Genomic DNA, 10,797 nt, shown 5'->3' on the forward strand with positions numbered 1-10,797 from the left:
TTTCATGATCTGGATATAAGGGACCATAAGAAAGAAACCAACTCCTAAGGCATGAGTAAGCATCCATATCGAAGTGAAATTATGCACTATAGATTATGAGGTCTAGTAGCACTTTGATAGTTGTTGTGACTGTATTGTCTTGATATGCTATTTTACTAAGTATGGACTAATGAAGTTAGCCATTCGATCAAGTGGGAGAATATTAGTTGGTTATGTTCTCAACTAACAACCGAGAGCTAAAGGAGGGGCTAGGCCCACTACTCATCTACCACAATCGGAGGCGATAACCAACCCATGGTTATCGGTCCCATCCACTAGTGCTAAATAAAAGGAGGAAACTAGCGGCCTGGCAGAGGGTTCTTCTGGCTTGCGCTCGTTACTCCCCAACAACACCCTGATCAAAAGGAAAGCACCTAGGTGGACAAAGGCTGCTAACCGCTGCATGGCTACTTCATCGGCGATCATCTACGACTCCAGCAATCGAGAACAATGGCAACGATGCTTATCTACCTGCATTGACTACATATACGGCCTATCTTCCTCGAAGTACAGATCCACGTTGCAGCTCTACTTCGACCTATGAAGACATCATCCTAATGTCTTCTCCCAATCAAGGTTATGTTGATTCCGCTTCTTAATTTTGAGTGCTTAGTCATTTAGATTGAATTCATGATAATTAGGTTTAGATCAACCTGTAATACAAGTATCACCCCTATGAGACGGCATGCACAGCTTTGGATCATGAGAAATCTGTAGAGCCGGAATAAAAGGGAGCACGGGCTATCGAGTTAATCATGCATACTAATGGTGTACGTACGCACTAAGCATACAGATCGATCAGACGATCACTACGTACGTACCTAAGCTTCATGATGCGATGCTTTATGCATGCATCCAGAATCCAGGCATCCAGCTCGATCGGCACGTCCATCATCGCCCGGCCAGTTCGACACACCATGTGGTGTCCAATGGTTGGAACGAATCAAATCGAATGCTAGCTTTCGTACGTTCCGTTTCATTCATCCGATGAATCGGAAAGCGCGTAGTTAACTGCTGGGAGATTGTTGGCGCCGTGGCTTCATCATATCACTTTTCCTTTGGTCCCCCGAGTTTCACAATGGCGCCACACTATATATAGCATCGATCTCAAACACTTCGGCTTCGACGTGGTATTTATGCAGCAGGAATTAAAGGGTATGATGAATCATTGCCATCAAACGTTTGCTAATTAGTTCATGTTGGTCAAGATCGACGGGACGAATTTGAACGTAACCTCATGTTCCGCCGGGACTAAAAAGAAGTAATTCAAGCAACATTCCCGGTAGCACATGCATGTTTGGTACGGTGCAAATGCAAAGCCAATATTAACTGGATTTGATTACCAAATCAAATGAATAGGGAAAAACAAAAATATAGAAGCTACTAAATATTTCCACATTGAGAAAATGCCCAATGATGGATCGTTATACAACACTAGTAATTATGCACGTGCGACACATGTGCAATGTTTTATACGCATGTAGATGTAATTCATATCCCGTACATGGTATAGAAACTATGTATCAAAAATGAAACAATGTGCACAATGCACCAAATATCCAGCTAGAAGCTAGCAATTCTTTGAATAACGATCCCCCTATGTATATCGGTTGGTGTTCCTGGCAAGATCAAAACAAACAAGGTGAATATTGTATGAATATATGACAATGTAAGTAAAAAATTAGAGATGCAGGAAGAATACTAACATGTGTCACCATCCTAATACATCTTTGTACATAATATTCTTGGTGCTTCTACCCATGACATCTACATCTTTATAGTAACTATGCACATGCGACACGCACGTGTAATTTTTACACACACGTAGATGTACTCTACATTCAACACATTGCATGTAAGCTACATATCTAAAAATAAAATAATATGTACAACGCACCAAACATCTAGCCAGCAACCGGCAATTCATTTGAATAACAATCATCATATGTACATCGGTTGGTGTTCCTGACAAGATCAAAACAAACAAGATGAACATTGTATACATATATGACAAAATAAGCAAAAAAAAAAAATAGAGATGCAAGAAGAAAAACCACCATGTGTCACCATTCTAATACATCCTTGTACACAATATTCTTGTGCTTCTCCCCATGTCATCTATATCTTTATTTGGCTTAGCCAAAATCCATGTCGACTGCCGTGATACACCTCTCAACAATGCAACATATAGTTGCCTATGAGAAAACACAGGCTCAGGTAGATAAATACAAACATTAGAAATTGTTTGTCCTTAAGCTTTATTTATGATCATTGCAAAGCTAAGGTGTATTGGAAATTATTTCCTCTTCAATCTGAAAGGAACTAAAATGCCCTCCGTGGAGGAAAAAGGATCCTAGGAATGAACAACCTCTTTCCAGTAGGTTGGCCACCAAAGATCTCTGCATGAATCACATTATATTGGCAAACTCTAACCATTAGCCTTATTCCGTTGTATACTCTGTTGTCAGGATCAAGATTCTGAAACAGGATAACTGGATAGTTGTTTTGAGTTTAAGCAAATGTGGTGGCAAACCATTTGGTGTGACTGAGTTCATAAAGTCAATCAGATAATTGTTTCATGAATCATCATGAACTTAGAGTGGGCGGTGCGACCATGGAGCATGATTGACGCTACTATACCAGACGTTGAAGTTGCAATGGCTATGTGACCCATCAAAAGCACCTCTGTAAGCGATGCCTTGTACAAATATGTCTTTCCCCTGCCACCTGGACCGTCAACAAAGAATACCTAGGCACCTAGATCGTCAACAAAGAATACATGTATCTTAAAGTTGATAACGTGATATATTATTTCATCAAACCCCTACTGCTACTCCGTGTTCAATGTATTAATAAGATTTAGATGTTCTTCATCTACGTCCATCCACATTTCCTCTAATATTTGTCTCGATTGATTGCTAGAAGAATGAGTTGTATGAAAATATAATAATAAATATATTAATTGAAAGAACATAATTGCAACATGCACGTGGGTTACATACTCATATAGATATAGTTACATCTCACAGAAACAAAAGGGACACTTCAAATGTTTTACACTGATCTCATATATACTGACAAGTTATCACCATGCTTGCTATATAGACATATGTACATATACAAACATCATTATCACATAAAAAATGAAGTCATACACAATGGCTTTTACCGCTAAAAGCTGTGAAATTGATACAACTCACATAGATATAGTTACATCTCTCAGGAACAAAAGGGATACTTCAAATGATATACATATTGTTGGTGATTAATCAAGCGATTGGACACCTAAGCTTATGAGCTAGCAGCGAAAAACACAGTACAACATATTCAACCAATGTGTGTGGGTGAGAATGCAAATCTCGGTGCTAGGAAGACCTGCTAGCAAATCAAGTTACTCCATGGTATTTTTGAGAGAGTGTACCACATCAACACCCGTCTCTATTTCTTCTGCATGGCATTTTTGCAAACATCTAAGCTACAGTTCGCTCTCTCCAAGGATTCTACAAATTTTCTAAGAATCCCTGCATAGCAGCAATAGTGTCATTAACATTCGTTAAGTTTTTCTTGATGATTAAATAATATTTCACTCAATTCAAGCCATGGATATCAACAACAACTTAATTCCTAGCTTAAATAATGTTTCACTCAAATCAGGCCATGGATATCAGGGATCTCCTCCATCGTTAAGTTCTTCTTGACGATTTGACCAAATTCAGTTAACAAATGTACATAAAACAATGTTTCATTATCAAACAGTTAAACTACACATAATGCAAAAAGAATGCTTTTGACATACTTTAGCATCTTGGAATGAATACTGTATAGGTTCTTGTGCCTCCCAGAAGGTTTGTGATATGAGACACCGGCTTCCTTCAGGCCTTTATTTAGTTTATCCAAAGTAGATGTAATTAGTGGTCAAAGGACTATGAAAGTTTGGATGACAATTCCTTGTGCTCTTCTGGATTTAAATACTTGAAACAAAGATTTTCAAGCTGATCTTTCCAGCTAGCGATCCCTAATCGATTAGCCAAAGGCATAAAGATCTCCTTGGTCTCTTTGGCAAATGTTTGTTGTTTGACCAAAGGCAAAGCTTCTAAGGTCTCCATGTTATGCAAGCGATATGCAAGCTTTACACTACTCCAAAACACCTCAGCAGTGGCACTCCATAAGTGGTACTGATAGTCAGAGACTATCAGTGTTAGTTTTGAAACCGGCACTGATGAGGTTTTCCCGAAACAAAAAATAAATAAAAAGGCCTGGCAAATGAGCCGGTTCAATGCATTGAGCCGAGCCCGCTATCGACTCCATCCGGTCCCTGCCCTGCGCCGCCATCAGCTTCTTCACTGCCACTAGCTCCCCGCCGAGAAGGCTGCCTCGGTACACCTTCGTGAACCCTCCCCTACCCACCATGTTCTCTGCACACGCGCGAGCATCCATGGATGAGTTCTTGGAGGCGAAGCTCGCGAGTTGGTGTGTTAATGGCGGTCATGGAGAGTGGAGACCTTTGCTGAAGTTGCATGTGGCCTTCTTGAGCTCGACGAGGGAGAAGGTGTGGAGGGACGGCTTGAGGACGCAGAACTCTTGCACCTCACCGTGATCCGGCCTGCGGATGCTGAAGCGCTGGAGCGTCGACGACATCGTCGGTCCCAGCGATGGGATACCAGTGGAGAGTCGGCACTTGGCCTTGCACCTCCATGCCTCAGCCACGGTCTTCCACGGTGGCCCATCATGCCGCGCCGCCGATGTCGTTGGTGCTGCCGGATCTGCTAGCGGTTGTCACCGGCTCGCGTGGGCCCCACCAGATTTGTGTTGCCTCCCTACGTGCGGATCCGCGGCCGCCCCACCGAGCATCGGCCGCACCTAGATCCGTGCTGCCCAGCCCCCGACTACCTCTCTGCACCTCACCTCTGCACCACCGGTCCGCCGAACCACGTCACTAGGGGAGTGGATCCGGCTGCCGCACCCATCCTTCTTCCCCGAGTTGCAGCTCCATAGGATCCTTCCCTGCACCGAGCTCCTCTTCTCCTCGTCGTCTCTCGGCCCTGCTCCACCCGTGAATCTCGGCCTCCGTCGCCCATGGGTATCGATCGCCGCTCTTTGTTTGCCCGTGGAGCACGCCGTCAAGTGTGTGGAGAGGGCGTGAGAGATAGAGGGGGAGAGATAAGTGTGAGAGAGACAGAGAGATTGTGTGAGAGAGTGAGCGTGAGAGAGAGAGCGTGAGATTGACGCAGATAGACACGAATGCGACCTAAACAAATTTAATAAAAGTTTCATGTCCAGCTCCACCCTTCAGTGTTAGTTGACAACAAAATCCAGCACTGTTACTATCAGTGCTGGTTTTTTATATAAATCGGCTCTGATAATACTTATCAGTGCCGCTTTTTACCCAAATGGATGGGTTTCTACCTGATTGTGTTGTGAACCGGCACTGATACACTATCAACGTCGGTTTTAGCCTAACCGACATTGATGAGGCACTATTTTTGACTAATTCTGTAGTAGTGTTATTAGAACAGCTCGAGCATCAGCCATTGCAAGAAGCATTGTATGCAAGCGACCAGCTTCAACAGTCCTACTGGATGTGTTGTTATCACAAGTAAGTTTCTCTCATGTGGCTTAACTTGGAAACTTGAACAGATCAAATAGGAATCATCACGTTGTAGGATAGCAAATGACAATGGAGCTAGCATAAAGGATAGAAGAATTATTTAGCAATTTGCCACAACATCAAACCTAAAACCAATAACCTTCGACACTATATGTTGTGCACAATTTCACATTGCTATCAAATACTTCAAATAATACACGGCCAAGATGTGATTATACAAGAAAATACACTATTAAGAAAGACAATAATCAATGCACGGGAATTATCAACTTATATGAATATGGCACATGATCATTGACTTAAAAAACAAGGAGTACAACATCATAATTGAGATCAAATAATTGCAATTGATCCGGCCAACAACTTGATAATACGTAGAATTAACAATAATCAGGTACCAAACTTACATGTCCAATCCAACAAGAACAAATGATCAAAATCCAAGGAAATAGGAACATGTACCCTTTCCACGAGATTGGCCACCCCGGCACCAAACATGTGGAAGATGTGATCATAGTCCACGACAAATAATCAATTGTATCATGCAGAAGCCTAGTAAAGACGACCGTCATGTTTGCCCCAATCTTGGCCAGTAGCATGGCTTTATCCACACAATGTTGCAAGTATGGATCACCACTCGCCCGCGTCTGATCAGAGAATAAAAGCAGAACAAGATTCAATAACTAATGCATAGACCATTCAAGAGTGGAAAAGATCATTAATTGCAAAATTATATAGGGTGAAATCGGACCTTGTAATCTTACAAAACTGGATACACAACAGATAGTCAACATGCCAGGAAAGTGGAAATATTTTACAGGTATCTTCATTTGATTGTAATCGACGTTTAATCCATGCATATCTCCTTTCAATCTTATCTAACTTGGCAAGTTCTGCGTTCATAGAGGGGGACCCCGTCTTCAGCTTCCACCTTCTCGGACTGCGCATGGAGGCACTCGAGCACGACGAATGTGTGCATGAGTAGCTCGCGTGTGAGACGACACCGCGTAGCAACATCAACCCCTTGTTGCTGCCTCGGTCTTGCGTGGACTCCTTGGGGAGCACGGTGAGCAGCTCCTGCACCGGGGCCCGGCAGTTGCGACATCCTTGTGAAGAGCCCGTTGGCGTTGCTGTCGGCGCGAAGCATAGGCATGGAGAGGGCCAAGCAGATCTGCATGAGCAGTTACCGTAGGCTAGGCCAGCGCAGAACTGCCCCGCAGCAAGGAGGAGGGTGGAGGGCCGTGTCGGGGCCGCTAGCGGGCACCAGTGATCGTCCGCCGGGCGCATAGGTGGCGGTTGGGAACAGGATGGGAAAAACCTAGTTTTGGATCGTGCTGAGGGAGGGAGGGAGGCCTGGGGGTGGGTTTTTTTTTATTCCATTGGTTTTTTATTAAGTGGGTGTTGGAGATCAGCTTAGAATGGTTTTTTGCCGCAAGGTTTTCTTTCTCCGGTGTTTACTGATAGCGAGGGAGCAAAGGTGGGAGGCAGGCATGCAGGAAAGAGGTTCTTTATTTTGCTTTTTTATTAGGTGGGAGGTAGAGGCCGATTTTAATTGGTTTTTTTATTAGATGGGAGATAGAAAATAGATCAGGATAGAACACGGTAGGAGGGAGATGTACTATTGGATTGAATCTGGAAGGTTAAATAGCATGCTTGACATTAAACATATTCATATCTTTATAGTTTAAATTGAGCACACTATGGAATATTTATTTATTTATTGTTGGACATGCACTGATATAAATGAAAGACAACTAATGCCATCGCTTATCATGTCATATATAGCGAAAAAACTATTACACGTGTGAGCGCACGGTCGCTCGCTTGCTAGCGAAGCTGTCCGAGCGTGAGCGAGCGACCGAGCCCACACGCGGACGACCTGCCTGACGACCCACGGACCCGCGCGCTCATGCGCATGTGAGGCCAGCTAGGCTATATTGGTCCGGGAAGGTTTTAAGTTTTTGGGTTGAAAATTTTGTTGAAAACGTTTGTGTTGAAATTTTTTTTTAAGAAAGTTTGTGTTGAAAATTTTATCGGTAATTTTTCTAGTAACTTTTTTCAAAACTTTTCTTGTTAATTTTTTTGGTAATTTTTTTCATAACTTTTTGTCGAAACTTTTCTCTGGAACTTTTCTTGGTAATTTTTTCTTAAAACTTTTCCTCAGTAACTTTTTCAAAACTTTTAATCCAATTTTTTTCCTCAAAACTTGTGCTCAAAACTTTTTCTCAAAACTTTTGCTTTAAAATATTTTCACTTACCGATCATAGTTCGGTTACCGAGCCCGTTCGGTAACTGAAAATTCACGATTACCGCGATAATCGCTTGAAATTTGACTGAAATTCAGACAAAATTCATTTGCTGAAATTTGAAATTTAGTCAAAAATTTGTGAGAATCGCCTCTCGGTAACCGGTCGAATCGGACCGGTTATTGAGCGATTTTCTCGAATTTTCCGCATTGTCGGTAACCACTCGGTTTTATCGGTAACTGCTTGGTTTTCTCGATTTATCAAGCGGTTTTCTCAATTTTCAGTGAAGTTAAAAAAAAACCCAAAAATTGGCTCAATCTTGTAAAATCAATAACTAATTCATCTGACCTCCAAATCAAGTGAAACAAATTTTATTGATTTCCTTGTCACATGGTCTACATGATAAAAGTATTTATACTCATAAAAAAGTTGAAAATTTTCTATGAGAAAATGTATTTTTTAAAACCAAGTTAAATGCATAGTTTACTCTTTACTAATCCAAAAATCATGAAACTAATTTTGTTAGTCTTTTTACATGATCCTATGTCTTTTAAAAATATATGAACTCATGCATTAGTTATTGTAACATGCACGATTGTATAAATGTATTGCAACTAGATTAATTCATAACTGACTCATCACACCTCTAAAATTAGTGAAACCACTTTTATTAGTTTATTTATACTATGCTTTATGTAGAAAAAATAATAGTAAGCATGAAAAAGTTAAATACAATGTTGTTTCTTAACATATTCACTTTATACTTGTGAACTTTGTAAAAATCATAGAAAAATTAATAAAACTCTAAGTGAAATGAAATCAATTTTAAAGATCCTCTTAAGATACATCCTCATAAGAAAAATATGTGTTTGTATGTTAAACTTTTTCTTAATATAAGTTAATAACTTTTCATTTTTTTCAAACTTCCTCCCTATAAAATATGATGCAAACAACATTATTTTTTAAAAACAAAATCACATAAAGTTTTAGAATTATGTCTAGTTTTTTAGGATTTTTTAAATTATTTTAAATTTTTTTATTTTTTTGAATTTTTTAAATTAAATTTGGTTACGGTTCGATTTTTGAAATCGAGCCGAGAAATCCAGTTATCACGCATTTTAGTCAGTTGCCGACGAATTTTCGAAGCTGAGCCGGCGGACGCGCTTTTCCACTGGATCCACGTGCCAGCCGACGACGAACTTGTTCGAGGCGCGCCCGCGCGCCTGACCGCGTGTCGTTTTCTGTTGGAAAAGGGCCTCGAGTTTTGCTGCTCGCGGGCGTAAGCTAAAGCTGTACTATATATAGTGATAATGGGATCAGATTTTGGGCCGTAATGAACTCGATCGATTACGTGGCAGCAACGTTCGATAGCGAAACTTGCAATGGGTTCGGATCTTGTAGCTTCTTGCGTACAAACTTGCAATGGGATCGGATCTTGTAGCTCTCTGCACGCCACGCCACGACGGACGCGACGCATGCATGATCGCGCCACCGCGCGTTGCCGTTGCGCGCAGGTACGTGGTCACGCCAGGCTGTGTGTGCCATGTGTCGCCGTTCCGCGCCGATCGACGTCGCGAGGCGAAGAGGCCCACGTCGCGTGGCGTGGCTGGGGCCGAACCGCCGAAGCGCTCGCGCGTGCACGGGGAGTGTGCTTGTCCAGTCCCAACGGGAGGGGCGCGTGCGTGGGTTGGCAAGAACGGAGCCCCGCGCCCCCGGCCCCGACATCTCTCGCCGCGGCGCGCTCCATTAATCCATGCATGTTCGTGTGCCCCGGGCATGCATCTCCAAGTTGGGTGCCGAACTGGCGGTTCCACGGTTCGTCGTGCCATATTCATCTGGTCTACTGACTCGAGGGTGATGTCTACTCTATTTTCCAATGCTATTAGTTAAATGCCCATGTATTATATTAAAAATATAAATATTGGATGTGATAACATCAAATAAAAGCTAAATTACAGAGATCCAGATGTGTCATGAGAGCGTCACCGACTAAATACGTTATGAGCATGTCTTAGTTTGATTTCAGATTTGATCCGAAAAGAAGAAGAAGATTATCTGGTAATTTTTTTTCTAATTTTTTCATTTATTTTAATTAGTAAAATATGTTTTATATCCGTAGCAGGTAACAACACGGGAAGATTGAAGGACAAGTGTGGATTATAAAAGCAGGTAAATTGTTTGAATTTCAATAATTTTTATTAGATGACAGAAAATAGGGAAAGAGGTGACACATGAACCAACTCATATTTTATATAGCACTAGCTAAGTACTCGTGCAATGCTACGAAAGCACAAATATTAAACACAGTAACATCAAATATAAACTCAAGTTATAGTGATGTGGATGCGCCTTGAGAGCGTCGCCCAATGAATACGTAATTTCTTTATTTATTTCCATGAATAAAAAGGTCCCTTATCCATATGAGGTAGTGGAGAGGCTGGAATACGAGGGTAGATAAAAAAAAATAGATAAATTATTCAAATTTTAGAATTTTTTATGAGTGAATTGCACAAAACTACAGCTATTATATCATTTGTAATACAAAACTATAACTATCGTACCTAGTAATACAAACTTACAAGTTTTATACACTAATTTCATACATAACCCGATTTCCGTTATCACTGTCATCGAAATTCACTATTCATCAGTATTATTCACAGATACAAAAATTGGTAGTCTTCTATTTTTTCAAAAAATCTATAACTTTTTGTACGAGTTCCAAAAATCATGTGCAAGCCATTTTAATTGTATTCACATAAAAAGCCTGTGTAGAATTTAAACTAAAGTTCTCCACAAAAAAAAGAGCTATTTTTATAACTTATAATAATTATTAGGGTCTCAAATAAAATCACAAAAATCTAGAAAAATTCACTAAAATTCTTCTTATACGATGAAATAATT

The 10,797-nt window shown here is 41.0% G+C and overlaps 1 pseudogene; it reads right to left on the minus strand.

Moving 5' to 3' along the window:
- Positions 1-3,795: 3,795 nt before the first annotated feature.
- Positions 3,796-6,824, minus strand: LOC133892145 (probable GTP diphosphokinase RSH3, chloroplastic; annotated as a pseudogene).
- Positions 6,825-10,797: the final 3,973 nt, after the last annotated feature.

This window comes from Phragmites australis, chromosome 15 (genome assembly GCF_958298935.1).
Source record: "Phragmites australis chromosome 15, lpPhrAust1.1, whole genome shotgun sequence".
NCBI classification, from domain to species: domain Eukaryota; kingdom Viridiplantae; phylum Streptophyta; class Magnoliopsida; order Poales; family Poaceae; genus Phragmites; species Phragmites australis.